Source organism: Acromyrmex echinatior, chromosome 3 (assembly GCF_024713525.1).
Source record: "Acromyrmex echinatior isolate Ae372 chromosome 3, ASM2471352v2, whole genome shotgun sequence".
Classification (NCBI taxonomy): domain Eukaryota; kingdom Metazoa; phylum Arthropoda; class Insecta; order Hymenoptera; family Formicidae; genus Acromyrmex; species Acromyrmex echinatior.
Genome location: NC_141854.1, coordinates 2,053,968 through 2,076,235, shown reverse-complemented (window position 1 = coordinate 2,076,235; position 22,268 = coordinate 2,053,968). Strand labels below are relative to the sequence as shown.

Genomic DNA, 22,268 nt, shown 5'->3' with positions numbered 1-22,268 from the left:
CTACTTATATATTCTAAATTTTTTTGTTTTTACAAGTGCTCTTTTATGGAAATAAAATGTATATGTAAATTTTACAAAATACAAATATAGGAATATGTTTACTTGGTTGTTTGATTTATCATTAAGATAATTGTATTATATATATTTTGATGAATATATGTATATATGTAAATTTTTAATCTTACGAACAAATAGATAAAAAAATTTTTAATGTAATTCAATTAATTGCATTTATTCACGATTGTAGAAAATTAAGATTATTTTTGTTATATTGAAATGTTATTTTAATTACTTATACATATATATGTATGAATATATTTATTTGCTTAATAAAATATTTATTTATTTTATATTCAAAAATATTATTGATAAAATATCTAATACAGCTACATATAATATATATTAACAAAATAATAATTTAACTTACATTTTTTTCTTTTCAAAAGTGACGAGCCAATGATTTTGTTTGCTGTGAAATAGTTGACCACAAATGTCAAAGAACGAGAGTAGAGTGAGTCATTATTCTTTTTGGCAGTTTACTTCTTACGTGCCAACGTACGAAGGTGACAATTTTATTCGATGCTTTGCGGTCTGTAGATAAGAAGCATCTCTCCCGTCTGGTAAACCCGTCGTCTGGTGGAATGTTGGATATACGGAGATACACTAGTCAGCAATGATAATTTCGAGAACCTTATATAGTATGAGAGATGCAAGAGCAGAGGCAAAGTGTAAATAAATATTCTCCAGCACGTATAACGAGATGTAAACGAAGACCGAAGTAAAGGATATCTGACGAATAAATTGCAAAGCGAATATTGCAAATGTGCTAAGTGTTTAGGAAGTTTTAATTGGATGTATACCTTCATGTGTGTGTCGCAAATAAAAGAACCGAATACGCGAGTTCTAATTGAAATTCTAATTTTTCTGTTAAGATTCTCGATTACTTTCATAATTTCGACAAAATTTTAGTTTAGTTTATCGTGACTTGTGCTACATTCTATTATATTTAAACATGTCTTTGTATATTACTCTGAATATGTAAAGATATTTCGTTGTCGAATGCAGCAGATTTCTAACACATCGGAATAAATTACAAATTTGTTATTGTTGTATTGGTAATTTTCTGTTCTATTTGGTCTTATATTTTTTTTTAAAGTAATTGCAAGAATATTACGCGGGTGGAAAGCGTATTTTATTACCGTATATGATGCCGATGGCGACGTAAAACTATTAACGCGAGCGCGGTCTGCGTTCTTCTCTACTTGTTTCTCGATATGCCGCTACTCTACCTCTGATTTCTTGCGATGTTGGGGTAACCAGAAGATATTAGCACTAACTAATTACTATCAGGTATTTCCCGCATAGTTGGCCAAACATTTAAATGATTCGCAGAAATCATAAGCACTACCATTATTATTTACGTGACTGTGAATTTCTTTTTTATGAGTCGTGATGCGATCTGCGTATCCATCTACATATTTGTTTTTACAACCATGCATATAATCTTTCATAAGTAAGTTTTTTTTTAATTGCATGTGTAAATTAAAGATGACATTTATGCGACACTATTTTGTAATTTATTTATTTATAGTTCTAAGATTGATTTCTCAAGAGTTAGTTAAAAAGATACAAATGTGTATGTTTTAAATTGAAAACTATCTCTTTTTTATCAATGGATTTTTAAATCAATTTGACAATTATTTCTTTAATAAAATATTTATTAAATACTTTTTTATCGCTCTTTATTTTTTGATACTAATTTTAGTAACTATTTTCCAATTTTTTTTAAGTTTTTGCTAAATTAAATGAAAATTTGTTAACACTGGTTCATTTTTTTACACACATTAATGTATAAAAATTTTTTTTTTAATTTTTAATTGGTTACAATATTAATAAACATTGTTAATATTAACTTTTATTTTGTTTAGTTTGACTTCTGACATTCGAGATCGATAAAAAAAAAATTAGTTTTAAGATATATGTATTTATATTTATTCAAATGTTGTATTAAAATAAGACGATCCTATTGGAATATTTTATTCCATTACGCTCATGAAAAAAGACATAGCTTATTATTAGCACGCGTGAAACTTAAAACGAAAGTCATTAGTAAGAGGATGAAATACAATTCCTTCGTGAACAAAGTTGCAAGTTTAAAATTACCGATTAAATGTCTTCTCAACAATTGACGAGTAACATAATATTAACCTTGAAAATATTAAGCCGAGCAACAAGGTCAAAGGTTCTGTGAAAGTGATGTTAGAAACGATATATATTTTTGTTGATAATGTTGACGGATAAAACCGAAAGGTGATCTCGTAAATCTTTTTAGAAAGCACAAGAAAATCGAAGTAATAAGAGCGGTTTAAACTTCATGAATGCTTTTATTAATCTGCATGGGGATCGGATTTAAAACCTCGAGCCACCCGAGTCAAAGCTCCTTCTCTCTTTTATCAAGATTTTCTTTCCCTCGTTCTTATCCGAATAAGGCAAAGACCAGAGGATTTCGAGATTCAATATATTATGGATATAATATATGCGAGAATAACACGTCTAATCTTTGATATTCGGAATAATATATGCTTTTACTTTATTTTATGATTAAACTTTCTTTGATAAAGTTGATAATTATAACTCTAAACATTAAATTATACGACACATATTTGTATATATATATATATATACAACATATATATATATATATGTGTGTGTGTGTGCATATTTATTATAATTATTATATAGTAATATTTATCATAAAGCTCGTGGATATTAATCTTCTAATAATTTAATACGATGGATCTTCAGAATGTATTCAGAAAGGTGAGATCGAATCCAAATTATTTTATCCTTTATTTTATTTGATTTATTTGAATGAAACAAAAATAAATAAATAAAATATAATAAAGCATTGGATTGGAATAAAGTTGAAATCGATTTTATTTTCCCGGATATGTTTTGAAGATCCACCGTATTGTTAGAGGATTAACTAAAACCATTTTTTTTTATATATTTATTTTAATTAATTTTTAGATAAATATAAACAAAAGATTTTCATATAATTTAAAGAGATCCTAAAATCGTTTGTTTTATTAATTAAATGCAATAATTTTTGTAGAATATCATATACCTGTATTATTTTTGCAGATTGGAAATCCTTTCATAGAATTATACATATTAATACTAATCTGTAGTGTGGAATTTGTATCGAGAACGACAAAAAATTTTTGAAATTGAAATCTTTATCATTTTTTAATCTAATATGGGATCTCGAGCTAGTCAAGTCGCGATAATATTTGCTCGATATTAAAGCTCTGCAATCTGTACTTACGAAATTGGAGACTATATTATATTATAAGACGAAACAACGATCAAGCTCTTAAAATTAGATTTAAGACATCTAATTACGATATCGTTCGAAAATTTATGTGTGCATAAGATATTGATGTAGTATGTATGTAGTGATGTGTCGATGATGCATAAATCATACGTGTGTATCTATTGAATCGATTTAACAACGATGCCGCGTTGGAGTCCACTTTAGGACTTCCTTAAGAAAGTTTACATAAGTCTGACTTTCTTTTATCTCAAATACTGTATAAAAAATAAAATACGAGTACTTAATGTAGCTTTTGAGGTGTCGATTGACGTTGCTCAATATATCTATTGTAGTAACCAACATTTTTAAATTTTACTATGTTTTAATGTTTAAGTATATTAAATAAATTATAAAACGTAAATGTATAATACTTAAAATATAATATGATTGTAATAAATGAGATAATTTCTTTGCTATTTTTAATGTTTATTTTCGTGCCGATAGATAAATACTGCAAAACATCAGAATAATGACAGGAAAATATTTGTTTTGTCAAAAATATTTACCATATTTTTATGAAATTTTATTTTTTCTTCGCACGATGTATATTGACGATGGATATGACTTCTTAAGGCTGATCTTAAGACTAACTTGAACAGAGGGATTAACGCTTGCATCTTTCTTCTTCGCCAACTTTCCTATAACGAGAGAATTTTCTGGATTCTTACCATATCTTTATCCACCCCCTCTCTCTCCCTCTCTTTCTCGTCGTATAAAAACCATACGGTCTAGCGAGCATGTCTGGTGGGCAGCGGACAGGCGCCAGCGTCCACCCTTTTACGCAGTCCCGGCTGATGTCCCGTAGTCTTGGCCCGTTCCACCCCCTTCCTTTTCTCCACGGTCGTTAGAGCGAAAACGTTCTCCATTAACGCCTCCTTTTTTCTCCTTTTGTCAGCTGGCAGACGCGTCCGCGCCAAAGCGATATTAAAAACTCCCGCGCGCTGCAATAAAGCTAACTGCTTCTCGCATGCATAGGTTCCAGTGCCGTTATGGGTTGCCGTTTCCGTTCTACTCTTTTGGACTTCTTAATACAAATGGATCCGGTACGAGATTTCTAAGTTCCGGAGCGTTGTCGAGAATTAGGGTCGATGGCCGCGCTTTGACGCAGGTTTTGATCGTCATCTGGTACCTTTTACGTCTGCCCTACACTTTTTAAAGATGTAATTGCATAGATTTCTATTTTCTTGTAAATGTGAGATAAAGCGGAGGAAACAGTGAGATCAGTTATACTTGAGACATTTACTATCTTATTCTTTCCAAAATATCATATATGTATAAGATAAGCAACTCACTATGTATTGTACATTCCTTATCTTAGTAGAAAAATTTCTACTGTAATTAAGTAATAGAAAATATGTTATAACGTACTTTTTTAGCTTGCAGTTTATCTTTTGATGACAACTCTTGTAACAATATAATTCTCAAATTCCATACAAGACAACGTTAAAAGATGGAAACTTTTGAATTATTTGTTAATTATATGATGTAACGAGAAGAAAGTATATGCAAAAAATAATCACGTCAGTCGAAATCGTCGTCTTTTACAAACGATTTATTGTCATTCGTCGAATCAGCATACCCGCGTGCTCCGAGAAAGGAACATTCTATTGTCTGGCATATAAAGAGAAATCGAAGAAGAGAGATAGCGATGGAAGAAATTATTTTCTTCGAGCGTAGAGCGGAAGGAGAAGCGCACGAGATTGAGGGAGAGAGTGGCAAAGTCGCGCCTCCTCCGCGAGGATGGGAAAAAGTGCGGAGAAGAAACGCGGAGGTGAAGGAAAACGGTGGATGAATGAGGAGGAGGCTACTTTTGCTCGACGGAAGAACCGCGTCGCGAAGTAGAGTGCCGGATATAGAGTGACGGAAAGGCAAGAACTCTATTGCTTTGCTATAGAGCTCGAGGGAGGTAGGAGAGAGCTCCAGCTGGCAGCATTCGAGCTTTGATATCCAGCCGGCACAAAGAGTTGTCGTCGACGTTTTGTGTGTAATGTAATTGCGTGGATAGGTACATACTTATCTACATAGATGCACTGTCCGCCTCTTTACTTATTCGCGCCGCCGCCAGGAAGTCGACGTGCTTTACGCGCCTAGCCTATAACGCCCGGCATAAGGGCTTTCGAAATAAAGGAAGATTCCTCCATCTGTCCCTGTGAATTGGCGTTACGAGCGAAAATTGTACCTTTCATCGATCCATGTGTCTCTTTGTTGCGCGCGACAAATAAAACAATATGGCCGGGCAAGTGTTCTTACGCGCTGTCTGGAATTTTAATGAAAGTGCTTGGAAAAAGTGACTGTGAATTACAAAATTTTTCCCTCCTTTTCCGAGAATTACGGAGATTTCAATCATGCAATCGTTTCCATATTATTCTAATGAATAGTAATGATACATCTTTTAGCATTTTACGCGTTAAAAATATTAGAAAGACACTTTAACACTAGGAGGACCGAAGCAGCTAATTTGGCTCCTCGTGAAACTCAAACTGTTATAACTTTTTTCAATTTTATTTTCATACGATATCCTTTTACTAGGTAACTTTTTACAATATTATTTTTCAGGCTCTTAATTTTGATACAAAAAAATTTCAATTATGCGTATAAAAGCTGGTTCAATTTTTATTTAATTGTCTATCTAGAAGGACCGTTGGAGCCAATTTGGATCCTTTACATACAAGTATATCTAGTATTGCATTCGTACATGTTTTACCATTTTATTTACAAATTTACTTTAAATGTTCAATAAATTAATGATCTTATTGCTGAAACATTAAATGTAATTATCTATACATTTTATTTCTTTCTATTTGTTACTCATGAAAAAATGTGATTGAAATTTGACTCCTACTTACCTTTCTTACCAAAAGTACCAAAGTACGTTTTAATTAAAAGATAAGATGATGAAAAATATGATTAATGAAATATATGCTTTTATACGTTAAAGTGACACTTAAAGTCGAGATTTCATTCGTCTCACTTTGGATCGAACGTAACCAGTGTAGGCGAGCACGTCTTTTATACATCCGTATATACCAATCACGCACCGAAAGTCTTATATATATTTGTCGCCGCTGTGTCGTAGATTGAGCCCCGTATATTTAAATACATCGAAAGAGATGGAAATGTATTTAGGCGACAGCTCTTCTGAAAGGAAAATAATTTGACATATTTTAAAAGTTGGAATATCACTCAAACTCCTAAAGCCACCCCCCCTCCCTCCCCCTCGGCTTCCTCTCAGGGTTAGCTGAAAGAAGGAGGGTATGATAGGGAATGGTGCGGCTGCGCGCCCGGGAGTGCGAAGTAATTTTAAAACGATTTTTACCGACAGAAGTTTACATTAATTGGAGGTTTACCAAAGCGTACGAGTAAAACTTTGTCGTTGCGATTTTCTACTGTCTGATGCGATGCTAGATATCAATGTACATACCGGTAAAGTGCCGTCTGTGTGCGTGTGTATGCGTGTATGTGTGCAGTTGAAAACGTATTTTATTAATCAAATAGAAATTTTTTAAATAGTGCGTATTTCATCGCATAAGTTAATAGGAAATTTACTATATTTGTTTAGTTTTTTTTTTAACATTTGCCAATCTGAAAACTGTTTTACAGTTTGAGACCTATAATTTGAAATTATATTGTATTTTACTTTCACTAAATTTTTATAAAAGTAGTTTATCAAATTTCTATAATTAATTGAAAAAAAGTTTCATACACTACTCTCTCTCTCTCTCTCTCTCTCTTTTAAAATGGTATAATTTTTACTATTTGATATGGTATGATAATTCATCGAAGAAGCGGAGATAAAGCAGAGAAATAAAAAATGAAACAGATCCTTGAAAGTTTTGCCACTCGACTCTATTTTTAATGTTATCTTTCATACGACACGATACGACGTAGGTAGCCTGAAATCATTTCGATCGCGATAGCCGCGCACGGCGGCGCAACTTTCCGGCTCTAGAAAGGATCGCGGAAGAGGAGCGGTGGTTAGCGCGGCTTCATCCCCGTTCGACGTCATCCGACGTCGACGTAAAAATAACGAACGAATTGTCTAGGTGAGCGTTTTCGCGGGGGTGCCTTCGGGCTACGGGAATCGGTTCCGCAGTCCAACTACCACCGCCTCTCGCAACCCGCCGTTGCCGCCGCCACCGCGCCTCTCCTCATCTCCTCCCCCGCCCCCCCCCCGTAAGGGAAGCCGTGTACGCGGCTCGGCATGAATATTGCCAATTTACGGGTGGAGGAACGTACGGTTCTCACCCAACCTTACTCGGTTCTCTCGTTACAGCCGTGAGCCGAAGCTAGCCGTAGCTCCTCGCTCTCGTTCTCCACCTCCTCCGCCTCCACCACCCTCCCGTGCCGCCCACCAGGCTCCTTTCTTCCCTTTTTCTCGTTTCGTGCCTCGCTTCCATTTTCTCTTTCTCCTCGAGAAAAGAACGAAGAAGCGAGACGAAACGAGAGGAAGATGGGGGTAGGGGAGTGAGTGAACGAGAACGGGAGCGCTCGCTTGACGCGATATTGGAAAATGGCGTCGACGTGTGCGGAGGGTAGCAGGTAAGTGGAGGAGGGTGCGCTCTGCCTCTCCTGCGGCAACCTTCTCTCTTCTTCTTTCTCTCTATCTCCCTTTCTTTCTCTTTCTTCCTCTCAGTCCTCCCCTCCCGCGAGGAATAGGGAAAAATAAAATAAATTGCTCAACATATCCAATAAGGTGGCAGAGCCGTTGCCCGGGCGACGCCGACTCACTACTCTCCTCTATGCTTTTCCAGAGGAGCAAGAGATGTTCCTTCCTTTTTCTCTTGTTCCCTCTTTCTTCCCGCTCTGCCTCGGTGGCCCTCTCTCGCGGCATAACTTCCCGCGGAGTTCGATGACGTCGGAGAGAAGAACGGAACTGGGAAAGAAACGGGTTGGTACAGGGCGTGCGCGTCCCTCTCGATTGTCTCTTTCTTGCTGGCGTGGATACTGGATAGTCGTCGCGTCCTGAAGGTTGTGCGCGCCGATCCGTTCTCCTTCTTCGTCTCTTCTCCTTCCTAGCGCTTCTTTTTTCGCTGCCACCGCATAATACGTGCACGAAAAAGAAGGAGAGAGAGAGAGAGAGAAAAAGAGATAGAGAAAGCCGGGTATTGGATCGCAGGGACCTCCCTGTCGATATTACCATACATATAGGCCGGCCTGTTACAACCTACCTCTTCTTCCTGCCTTGAAAGCCGCCACGAGATTCATCTGCCTTACGTACAGGTGGCTGCGTCACTTGCGCCGCTTCTCCTCGAAGCTGGTTGCTCGGAAATAAGAAGACCGTGTTGACTCTTGGCATCCGATGTCTTGTCGATGGAACGTTTTGAGGAAATTTAGTTAATCCGCATTATAAGAATGCGGAATTTGCAACTGCGAAAAGTATTCCCCAAGAGAAAATATTTAATCGCATTGACGAGATTCAGTGTGAGTACTTTAGTGTTTATTGGAAATACTGTAAAACATTATTTCGATTTAAAAACTTGTCTTCAGCGCATGTATAATTGTTTAATAATATTAGCGCGTATCTTCTTTAGTCGTTTATTCAAAAATTAAATACTCAAAAGAATACTCATTGAAATTAAAAAAGTATAGTGTTTGAAAATCATGGTTTCACCTGATATATATTTTATGTGGCATTAATGAGTTGCCACAAATTTGACAAAATAATCGTCTCTCGAAGAATCGATTTATAATCGGTAAAAAAATATTTGTCAATATCAATTAGTTAAAATATTATTGATAATAATTTTTATAACGAATCCGTTATATGCAAAGCATAATAATTGAGACGCAACGTCCAAATTAATCGTTGCGTGAATTGCACGAAGTGAAATTCTTGAGAGCCTGATGCATCTACATGTTCCTTGCCTTTACGGGACACGACTTCTTCGTGCCGGGCATGTTTCGTGTTGAGCTCTTTACCTGGAACTGCGGTTCCCTCACAAATGAAGATCATTAACCTCATGCAACACTGTTGGGTGGCCGTTTCATGTACACCTGTCGGTTTAAACATAGACAGACACGCGGTTCATAGTACAAGTGATCAGTACTCTCCTTTTTATCCTCCCATATCGTACGCCTAGTAATATCAATTCTGAATTCAACGTTGCAGTATCATACCTGCGAGCGTACATGTTTCATTTGCCATAATATCACGTATCATGAGAAGAAGCCAGTATCTACCGATTCAACGTGCGTGATGGATAATTGTGTACTGAATCGTTATATTGCAGCGCACGACGTATATCTCCTTACAATTTAATAATCCGACAAACTGATGGAAATCACCACGTTCTGCAGACTTTTCGGGCGTTATACGATATTCGGTTATCCACAATGTTTATACATAATGTTGTATTTTAACGACTTCTCATATGCAGGATTCTGACGAAACGCATGCATCTCTATAATGCAATGCATCAATTTACAATAATATTTCCTTCCCCTTCTTCCTCCCTATCGCGTTCATTCCCTCAGCTATACACAAAATAGCGATACACCTGCCACAACGGCGAGCATCGATATATTTGCTTACAAATTCTATTACACGTTTCCGCGGTGCCGTTGTATAGAAAAATAAATGTTTCCAGCGGATCATAAATTCGAAAGAACTTCGGCTCGTTGCTGGATGCCGTTGTTCACCAACATGGTGCTAGCCTGTGTGTTCAAAGCGCGGGAAGCTGTGCTTCCCGATGAAACGCATTAAATTGCAACAACAATGTTAAGGTGACCGTATACACACGCGCACACATATGCCCGGCACCAAATTGCCGACCGTTCCTTTTTGCCATGCTGGAAAAATTGGCAAAGGCAGTCGGTACCGGCGCGCGGTACGCCTCCTCCTGCAATATGTAAAATAATGACGGCCGCCTGAAAGGAATGCATAATGAGAGATCTCTCCCGACGTGCACCGGGTCCGAGGCGCCTCTCCACCCACGTGTCTATCAGCATACGAGCATGCATTATCGTACGTCGTGTATACGCGCTACCGCCGAGAAATTTCATGGAAATTTTGGAATATATATGTCCGCCTTACGCGCTTCACCTTGCTCTACCCTGCGCAATCATTTGCCGCATTATTACGCTTGCAAGAAATATTCATGAAGATCGACCTCCACGTAGAAACTAATTGCACTAAAAATCATAGTTTATACTTGGTCGTTTTTTTCTTTGGTTAAAATGCCACGGCCTTTTTATAGGAATGTTCACGTTTAGATTGCGCATAATACTTTGTGTTTCGGTAATTGTGTTAGGTAATCGTAAATTGTAAATGGTACATGATATTTCTATTTTGTAAATGATATGCGATTTGCGGATTTGCGTCCGTTTACCCCGTTTACAAGTCCAATGAGCGTCCTTGAAGTCCTAGAAATGCATCAGATCATATATGTCAGTTGCGGAACCTGATACGTTATTGCCTGAACAGCTGAGTAAATATTATGCAAGTATGAAGTATGTATGCGTTAACTGTCAGTTTAGTAGTGAGTTACTTACTCTCGTTCTTTCTGCAATGCTATCGGCTATGTTGCATTATAGAACTTCATTTGTGCATGGCACGAATGTATGTAGGCGTATTAAATATGAAGGTTTTAGTTCCAGATTATGATTGAAGTAATTATTGTCCATAATAATTCGCACGCATTATTTAATGAATCTGGCTTCCATTTACTGCTTTACATCAATTACGTTCATTGAATTTATTCATTGGACTTGAGGGATAAACGAAGACGCAAATCTAAACCATTTAAAACAGAGACGTTACATACCACTCATCATTTACAATTAACTGTAAATTACCGAAGCACAAAGTATTACATTTACGCTTTATTATATGAAATGTATAAAGTAATTAAATCGCAAAACATTTTCTTTCTGATTTGTCTGCTTTTCTTTTGCAGAAAAGTTCGATTATTACAACGAAAACTCGATAAAGACGCAAGAGTAGTCAATACACTTGCAAGACGTTGACATGGCGGTACCTATATATGTGCGTCGCCGCGAGCATAGAAAATTCAATGACCGGGGAAAAAAAAACGGCATATATTCGAATAAGGGTGGCCCCAAACCACGCCTCGTACGTGAGGCATGCGTCCAAGATACTCGGGTGGATAAAGAATGCTTGCTTCCGATTGGTCTGTGGACCCTCGTGCACCCCCCTAATACGTACGTGCCTGCCTGTCGCGTGTAAGGGCACCCACACACGCACCCACGTGAATACGTCTGTATGGTTTCCACATATCTAACGGCACATACGAGTACGCGTGTCTTCCCAATACATGTTCCTTGCCCGGATACGTACTGCTAACATACAAGGGGTTCCGCTCTACCATCTTATCGGAACCATCCCCTCTCTCTCGTTCTTCTCCACGAGCTCGAAAGAAGCAGTCTCCTTTTTCTTCGCGGATCCACGCATACGCGCGTAGTTTCGAACTCCAAGTGTGTAGTCTGCGCAAGTCAACCACCCTCGTGTGACTTAGACTCCACCTTGGTAATCAATCAAACCCCCTCGATATAGAAGCGAGCACGACCATCTGAAGCAGCGCTTTATCGCTGAAAGATAAAGTATGCTTCGAGAGGGATGCTAAGGATGGAACTCGATGGTGCTTCGAAAAAAAAATTCGACGTTCCCCCAAAAAGTTATCAGTATACATTATGGCATTATTTATAGAGACGTTTCTTCGATGAATGTGAGTGCTTCTAGACATTAAGGAGCATATATTTCTCGATTGGAAGAAGTGTAAGAATATCTGGAAAGTCTCTCCTCTCTTTATACAAATTTATTCTTAATGACAAAGTTAAATGAAGAAAAATAATACATTTGATACACAGCTATACCTACATAGTTTAATCTGTAATTACTATAATTTCTGTTCCAACACCTTTGACTCTTAATTATTTATTATTTATTACATGTAAATATTGACATATACAATAATGTGTTTGAGGAGAAAGTGTAAGAAAGTGGAGAAGAAAAGTGAATGAAATATAAGAAGGAGATAGTTCTTCTGTTGGAGTAGTCAAGTGGAATCGAGTATAGCGTAAAGTGGTAGGTCGAAGGCACACAGTCGGGTGCTCTCTCATCCGTCTCGAGCTGAAAATCGATAACTGGAAAAGGGTTAAAATCTACCCTGCCACTGTGGACCACGAAAGAACCTGGCTCAGAGGTGGATGCTCGTGAAGGGAGAAAGGGGGAGTCGGCGCGGCACGACCTCGGCGGAACGAGATTTACATACCTCATCCGGTGCCTGCTCTTCCGGGGAGCCCCTTGTTAGGCTAAACTTGCTTCGTCTGCGCGATCCTGTTGGCTTTCGCCGTGCTTAAACATTGTCGATCGTTAGCGGGTAAAAACCCGTCGGACTATAGGAAAAGTTTCGTGCCTCATGAAATCGCGAAACGCCAAAGAGAGTCGGAATTTTAAAATCGAGATTCCGATACTTCCGTTTATTGCAGACGTTTTCCGATAAAATAATTCGTTCGTTTGCAATTTCTTCTAGACATTAAAATTATTTTGAAAAATTAAAAATGTATTCTCCCTCGCAAGAGAAGGAAAGAAAGATAAAATCTTTTTTTGTGTTGTCAGTGTTAATTGTGATATTATTGTGACGTGAGATATTTTAGAACTCGCGGTGTATCTTTTAGGAGGACAAATTCAGTTGATTATTTTACTTTTAGTCTATTATTTGTGCGCAAAACTTTGTTATATATTATATATAGAAGAAATAAAATTTATAAAATGTTTTTATAATATTTTTACCTGTATAAACAAGTGTATAAATTTAATTACTTATACATTTAAGAGAACAAATTTTATGTACACACACACACACACACACACACCACATATATATATATATGTTCTATTTGTCTGTTAATTTACAATGGAATTGATAGCCGAAAATTAAAATGTATTGTGCATATTGACACGATAGAAGTAATTTTGCAAAAGTGAAACAAACAGCAATTTTTTTAACGGATGTGGTCGGGGTTGATTGCTGCCAAATTCAGTTTCGAGGCAGCGAGCGTGAAGAACGAAAAAGAAAAAGCAGAATAACAGTGAGGCTTGTAAACGTCGTACGTGCGCGCGGTGGAAGTTCCCGGAAAATTGGAAAATAATAAATTGGCAAACTACTTTAAAGAAATTAGCGAGGTCCGCCCGGATGCTTCCCGGTGAAATCTTCTTTTCTCTCTCTCTCTCTCTCTCTCTCGCTCTCTCTCTCTCTCTCTCTCTCTCTGTCGTCCCGTGACTCGCCGTAAACTTTCGTCCTCGTTGATATTGATTAATTTGCTTAAAAAGTTCTGTGGCAGCGCCGCTGCATCCGCTCTCTTTTTGCTCCAATTTTTGTTTAGCATATACGTTCACTCGGTAGAGTGAGAAGATGTCGGACGATAAAGATTTCAGAAATTAGTTTCAAGTACACAATAGCGGACAACGTGATGAACATTCGTTTCTCTTGAGAAGAATCTGAATATCTTTAGAATATGATATTTTGACTAACCGAGATTGTTTTATTAATTTATTAAGAAATCTATTTATGAATTAGAATTTTTGAACAGCGTAATTTTGTTGAATGTATAACATGTATTACATATCAATTTTATATTGTTTTTTTTTCTTGAAATGCATGTCCATATAATCGAAATGTTAATAATATTTTGTAAATTTGTAAATTTGTATGTATCTTTAATGAATATATATTTTTAATAAATTGATAAATATTAATAAATTAATAAAGGTATACTTTTAATAACATTTTATTTTCTGAATTTATGAAATTGACTTACGTTCTGTATGAACATATTTTTGATATATCTAAAAAATTCAATTATTGATACATTTTTATCGATAATTAAAAACTGAGAATTAACATATAATTTTAAATAGCTAATTACATAGTTTTCTATTTTACTCGCGAATTTAGGAGAGAAAAACGTGATTGTTTCAGCCAATAGAGTAGAGAGAGGAACAACCGTTTTTTATTTTCTGCCTACGTGTCACTTTCGAGAGATAGGCAGACAGACGATTTTTTCCATCTTTATTTCGATCTTTCCACACGGCTCGTATAGAAGAGGAAAGACACAATCGGCTTATGTTAATGTCCGGATAAAAATACACCTACCGTCCATTGTTCCACGGCCAGTAAGATCTTCTCTCGACGAGAGAAACCAATGGAAATACAAGAGGGAAAAAGATCAACGCGGAACGAATGATGGTGTCGTATAGTCGTTTTCCTCGTTCGTGAAATGAGATCGTATGAAAGGAAAATATACGCGCGTCGGACGAAATCTACAGTCGCTTACTATCTTGTTTTTCCATTTGCAGAAAATTCTTTGCCGTACATTTATCTGTTATTTATGTAATTTGTTTAGGAATTTGCTGTTGTGCAATAGAAATGTTTTGTATGCGCGTTTTATACACTTAAAAGAGGAATTATTAGGAAGATGTTTATATATTGTATGTTTGAATACGTTTTGATTAAATAAAAAAAAAGACTGAATAAAGAATTTCAATTTTTTTAATTACGGCTTGAAACTACAATATAGTTATAAAATTAATTATATTAACTCAATTTATCCCGCAACAAAGAATGGTTGCATTGCTCGTTGTACTAAATGCTTGTACTTAGCTTAATTTATGATTAAAATATTCTAATTAATTGTGCATCATGCGACATGTGCGAGTACGCGTGCATTTGATTAAAGGTTACATAAAAGCATTTTCACGCTCGCCGAACATATGTCACGTGAATGCAACGAAGGTTCCGATTCATCGAACATCGAATAGTACGCGATGTCGATCGCTATTTAGGGTTGCTGATCGAGAATCACTAGGAAGTTTGTTAAAATATTTGGGTTGTATCGAACGTTATGAGTTTAACAGTGTTTTTAGGTAGACAACAATCGTGAAGATATTTGAAATAGGACAATAATTGTCGAGATTTATTCGTGGATGAAATTCAATTGTTTTTACTTACCTTAAGTCCTCAATAAAAAAAAGCCTTCTCGTTTCCTTTTTTCATTAGGCTCGAACTATTATTTTGTTCAAATCATATTCTTCAATTATCTTTAAAAAAAAAGCTTGCAAACTTTAATATTCTTTTTCAAAGTTTAACTTGTTCCCTCTGTATCTCGATGCTACTTATAATCGACTTACAACGTGACGCGGAAGCGTAGATCGTGTTTCTACATTTACCTATCACGATCACTCGTAAAATAAAATTTACGATCGCCAGAAAAGCGGATCGGGTTATCGTTTCACCTACTACGCGATCTCTGATACTCCAACAATTCCATCGAGCACAATGGCTTGAATTACTTCGAAGTTAGACTCGGTTGTTAGCTGTATGCGTGAGCGCGAACGACACGGATACCGGCAGGTCGTCGTCGATGCGATATAGCGTGTGCGTGCATACGTACACGCGTACATACACACGGTACTACCGAATCTGGAAACGTCCATATAGTCCTATGTAAAGTTAACGAGGCGACCAGGAAACTTTCGCATGAATACGAAAGTGGGGCGTCCTGCCTGTGTGCGCGTCGCCCATTTATATTTAAGGCGACGGTACGTCGACTAGATTGGATGGTTATGGCATTAATATGTTTGTGCGGTACCTAGGAAGGGCCACCAAGAAAGGCAAGGGCGTTACGTCTTGGTCGACTTTTGGGAAAACGGTTTTCAGCGGTTTAACAAATGTACGATGACATTAGATGCTAAAAAACATCGAAACATCAGCATTTTTTCTAATGATAAAAATAAAAATAGATCAGAGAGAATTTCTGTCTTTTAATTCTAATTTTAAACCGAAAGCTTACATAAAGTGCAATTTTTATTTTTATTTTTATTTTTTTAATTTGATTACTTTTGCGAAAAGGATGAAATTAACAAAGGAAAGAATGATATTGGAAAAGTGCATATTAATTGAATTTAATTATTATCAACGTGTAGTATCATTTATATTCGGTCGATATGAAATTGTTGTATTTTACTATAGGTAATTATGATAACATTATTTATTTTGATAGCAGCCTGGGGACACGAGTGTAATAAAGTATATTGCTTCACTTTGATTGCCAATAAATGTGAAATCTAATTAACTACATAAACATATAATTTAAACGCTACGTTTTATACGTGTATTTTATAATTGTATAGAAAAAAATTGTCTTATTTGAAATTTGTTACAAAAACGTAAAAAAAAAAAAAAAAAAAAAAAAATTCATATGTAAAACGTATATGTGAAATGTGGCGTCGAATAAATTATATGATATATAGTGTACTATATACAATTTTGACGAAATATCTCCGGGATGTATCGCATTTATCCAACCATCAAAACGTGCTTCCATCAACATTACAAAAGCGAAATGCTTTCTCGTTCCAAGATACACGTGTGCAAATGTTCGTATACGTATATGTGCAAAGCGATGCACGCGTATATGTTTGCGCGCCTGTATGCTGTGTGTGTGTGTGTGTGTGTGTGTGTGTGTGTGTGTGTGTGTGTGTGTGTGTGTGTGTGTGTGTGTGCGCAACAAAGGACAGAGAAAGGGTAGCGTGTACAGCTCGTATTGACGCCCACGTAGGAGCATGCGCGCTGGATACCTTTCCACCCTTACGAAACCCACACCCACACATCGGGACACGATAAACTCACACACGCATCGTCAAATATCACGGTCGTGTGTGTCTTTCGTACTTTTCTCCTTGAACTCAGGTACACACCCACGTCGATTTACTTGGCATTTTCAAGTTTTTCATTTCGTTTATATTTTCATCTCCATGCAACCTCCCCGTCTCGTCGTCGATCGTCGTCGAGTCAGTGATACAGAAATGTAATTGTGGAATTTCCGTTTTTGAAATCTTTTAAGTTCTGACAGATTGGAATATCACTTTTCACGGTGCTAGAAATTATCCTCAATCGACATCTTCGTCGATCGTGTTTAAATGTTCTCTCAAAGCCGTTCTTGTGATCTTTTGTATTTATCACCGTACTATTATATACATTTGTATAAAACACTATTAAAAACATGTTTCATATTAAATTGATAAATTATTTAATCACGGTAAATGTATCTTTTCTGTTTATTAATACAGCAAAATAATAATAATAATGTATTATGTTTTTGCTTATTTTATTTATCTTTTGCGTATGTATATATACTGCGACTATATTCAGTATAAAAAAAAAACATCTCATTGCAATGTAAATGAATAAATTAATGGCACGTTTTTAGTTATTTTATTAATATGGAGTGAAGTTTATCATCATCGTTCCATCAATAAAACTAAGATAAGTAGCTATATCAGTTCGTCTTGCCAAGTTTGAATCGCGTTCCAACCCGTGGTACTTACTCTTGTACAGTAACGAGCAAGAAACGCGAGCGGCCGCGAGTAAAATCGCGCTCAGCCAGTCACTTGGCCGCTCAAGAGGATTTATAAAGCACCGGCGCGCCAATTCAAGGAGTCCCTTTTTCTTGAAACCGCGATAACCGCGACTTCGTTCTCATTTAGACGACGAATTAAGATAAAAGAGGAGCAAAGTCGTCCGTAGATTCGCCGCCAAGCAGCTCGAGAGAGCGAGCCAAGCAGTCGAGAAGGGGGTGGAAGAATCCTGAAAGCCGGAAGGACGAAGGCAGACGCTCCCCCTAACGAGATTAATTTGTTTTATATGCGACCGCGCCACCGCCACTCTGTAGCAACATGAAAGTAACTCCTGGCAGATTGCGAAAGGCGTTTTACTCCGGTAGCTCTCACGGTCCTTTTCCATAGTGATGTTGATCCTGCCAACAGGAGGATATCTCTGAAAAGATTGAAAATTGATCCACGATCGCAATAAGCTGGCTGGCGGTGTCGTGAGAGGCTTCCTTTGAAAAATTGCTAGTCCTGGATGACTATCTTCGTGTAACCGTGCTAGAATGACATTAATGTAACTCTATCGGTCTGTGCTACCAACTGTGCCAATGGATACTTTTTGAGTGTTTTCCTTGGCTGAACAAATTTTTCACTTTAATTTCAGGAATTTCATTCCTTTTTTATATTTATATGACTTTAATTGTTATTTTTATACATCTAAATTTTACAACATCAAAAATGTATTGTAATTATTAAAAAAAAAATCACATTCATTACTATTTTGAAGTAAAGATTTCGATCAATTATACTTATTTAATATCTGCAAATTATCTCTGAATGTTAGTTGTAATATTGATGTGTGTCGGAATATTTAAATTCTTATTAAAAGTAACACTTCTTTCTATCAAACATCTCCCACTAAATGAGGCACAGTTGAAAAAGAACACCTCTCTGACTTCGCGATAACGTTAGATATAGGCAGTGCTGTTGCCTCGAAAAAATCATTTCCCCGGAACAAATCGGGAGGAAGGCAGCTCGTTGAAATGCACGGCGTTCGAAGCGTCAAAGGGAAGGCAAAGTCTGCAGAGCAATTCCGTCTCGAGTGCGTTTACGCCGATGCATCCCTCTTTCTCCCTTTTTCTCACTCTCGCTTATTCGTTCTCTCTTGCAGGTATAGCCACAGCTATTATTTTTCATCGGTGTTGGTAACTATAGGTACGCCAGAGACGAAAGAGAGCTTCGAAAGAGGGAAAGATAAATCGAGAGAGTGGCTGCGAGGCAGAAACGGCGAGCAGAAAGAGGGAGACATAGAAAGAGAGAGGAGGAAAACGACAGGGCGACATGGGTGGCAGGGTGTGTAGGGGTGGTTCGTGGAGCCGTTCGTGTTTTATCTCCGGGTGAGTCCGCCGAAGTCGGGGTGGAAAAACGGGGTAAAGGGTTAGGGAACTGAAGAGCAGTAGACTCGGAAGGGTTGGGTCGGCTGGCTGGCTGGCTGGCTGGATGGCTGGCTGGCTGGCTGGCTGGCTGGCTGGCTGACTGGCTGGCTGGCTGGCTGGCATTGATCTGCACTGCTCCCAGCCACCCCGTGTGTCGGCTTTTCTTAGTACAGTCGCCTCCTCTTCCTCCACCGTCACCGCCATCTCCTCAACCTTTTCCTCCTCTTTCTCCTCTTCTTTTTCCCTCCAAGCTACTATCACCACTACTACCACCACCTATGCCGGCTAACCACCCAGTCAGCCAGCCGCCTCTCCAATCTCCCATCGCTCTTTTCATCATTCCCTCTTCTCTGTACTGGCTTCTTTCTTTCTTCACGCTTGGCTCGCACATAGGACCGATCCCGGGACTCACCTCTCAAGGGCGCCTATCTCCCTTTATTTCTTTCCTTCTCCTTTGGCGCTTCTCTTTTGCTTCCTCCTCTGCTTCTGTGAAGGGATCATGAGAAGAGCTCTGTGCAGTCAGCAGTGCACGAACCCTCTTGCCCTTGCTCTCATCGAATCTGACTAGCTCTTGCGAGAAGAGATGGACGATGATATGACTTGATTTCGATACGCCAGACTTGATGACAAATTTTCATCTATCTGATTTATTAGCTCGTATATTTTGATTTAACAATATTTTTAATAGTATTAAATTTATAAAAGGACACTGGATGCGTGTTATTGAATGTCCTATCTACTTATAAAAGAATCACATATTACCATTAACTTGAAACAAGTAATTTGATTTAAAAAATACGTACTTAACTCTATATTTTATTTAGAAATTATTTCTGTTTTTTAAAAAGAATAATCGACCGCATAAATTATTATTTATCACTTGTTGAAAATTTTATTTTACGTTTTATGATGGAACGTTTATTGATAAATAATTTTATTAGAAAAAGTTACTAGACATTAAAATTATTAACAGATATACATATTTTTGTTTGATTAATATATATTTCTCAAAAATTTCTTTTAAAAAATATTATATATTCAATATTAAAAGCAGAGAAAAGAAATATACGGAAAAACATTTAATTTTATACCTAAGGCATAATTTTTTGTCAATGTCTCTTTTCTTTGTTCATTTTTTTCTGTTTTCTTCTTCCTTCTTAAAAAATACTGAAGTATACTAATGAATCTCATATTGCGCCATCGATTCCAATAATCTCGATAGGGTTAAGCGAACAACGTTCGGAAGAAATAGTGATTATTAAAGGTTGACCTACGAGATGCTGAGCAAGGATGAGAGGGCGTTCACTAATCCCCTTCTATTACGTTACACCACCGACAATTTATCGAACGCGAGGTTAGAAGCGAGAGAGAAAGTTCCCCTCAGATAATGACTCTTCCTCAACGATCCCTTTAAATAAGGCTAAGATAAATCGGCCAAGTCGAAGATCAATTTCACGAATCTGTTTATTTTTCTTTTCCAATGATTTATGCATAGACTTATTATCAAATTAATAAATATGAATTTCTTTATTAATATATTTCGATAGATTTGTTAAATTGTTTGTCTGTAAGTTATTAACTGAAATCTTGAAGTGAATCTTTATGAATAATATTGCATAAAATACTATAATAATAATTTTTGAATATATATTTCACAATAATTTGAAACATATAATAATAATAATAATTGTTTTGCTAAAATTAATATTTCAGAAAAATAGTATTTGTTCTATTCTCTCTCGTGTTTCTTATGATTTGAATTTTTGGTGTTACAAGTTTTAATATCAAAATATTTAACAAAGTTGAATATTACCTTTACAATTAACTTTAAACGTATATATTAAAGAATGTTTGTTTGTAAAGTTTTAAAAAATGTTATATTACTGAAGCTTTAAATAATAAAAATTATATACACATGTATGTGTGTGTACATGTATGTATGTACATATACATTACACACACATATATACATATTATATATCATTAAAGAATATATATATATATACCGATTTGCAAATTTTATGAACATTTGACTCTCAAAAAGGAAAGCTTTCATGCTTTGTTGTTTATTATTTTATTTAATAATTCTAATTCAATATAATTTGTTAACACGAGACTTATTATTTTTTCTTTTCTTTAAATTTGAAAATTTGCCACGATATAATTTAATATGTAATAACAATTATCGATTTTATTTTTTACATTATTTCTTTGATGTGTGTTTTAATTTTATTTTTATATTTGGAGTTGGTCTAAGTACATTCAAGCAAATTTGTTTTAGAAGAGAAAGAATCGCATATATTAACCCCATGTGTACTTTTGTCACGTTGTCTCAGGACATTACCTCACATGTAAAAGGATCTCTCGCAAATATGGCCATCAAATAGTCGTTGCATGACACGACGCTCTTGTTTGATAATATATGAACGCACATCTGCTATTCTCTGTCAGGTTAACATGAACCCATCGATACCAAATAAATTACTTGAAAATATCACATCATCATCATGAATAGTATTACGATCTAAGATATATCTTAAATGTTTGACTCGCGAAAAATTTCATTGAAAATTACATCTTATATCTTTATGTAATAATATATTATAATAAAATAAAATCCATGAAAAAAGCTGTAAATATTAAATATGCAAAATTCTTATATCGAAATTATATCTAATTTAATGTAAATTTTAGAATAAAAATGAAATGAAAATTTTTTTAGATTTTTTTTACTTATATTTGTATGAACTTATGATTAGATCTTACAAGGAATTATTACTTTTCGATCAACGATAGTGTAGCAGAAAATTAAAACTAAAAGACACGTGGCATGACTCGAGAATTTGAGATGGCAGTCTTCCCACGCGTATATCTTAACCCTTAACTATATCCAACTTCTCTCGCAACCCTTTCGCTCTCCCTTTGCTCTCGCGTCCCTCGGGCATCCCAATGAAATCTACATACGAAAAGGAGGAGTGCTTTCCCATGTCCCTATCTCGCGGACACCAGGCAACCTATCTATTCAAAGAAACCTAATCTTCTTACCCTCGAGACGAGAAATTCTTGGAAGATGTTAGTCACGTGACATTCAAATTTTAAAAGATTACTC

At 36.3% G+C, this 22,268-nt stretch overlaps 1 protein-coding gene and 1 long non-coding RNA gene across 3 annotated transcripts in view; both read left to right on the top strand.

Moving 5' to 3' along the window:
* LOC147910112 (uncharacterized) overlaps window positions 1-20,408 on the top strand; it is a 45,328-nt gene extending 24,920 nt beyond the window's left edge. The window contains exons 2-3 of one of the 2 annotated variants that reach the window (XR_015544335.1): window positions 447-511; window positions 598-20,408. This is a non-coding gene — a long non-coding RNA (uncharacterized LOC147910112). Of the gene's footprint in view, window positions 1-446 lie in introns of both variants that reach the window. The other variant, XR_015544334.1, reaches the window with a different exon arrangement.
* Window positions 1-22,268, top strand: part of MESR6 (misexpression suppressor of ras 6) — a 697,505-nt gene that overhangs the window by 185,222 nt on the left and 490,015 nt on the right. The window lies entirely within an intron of this gene.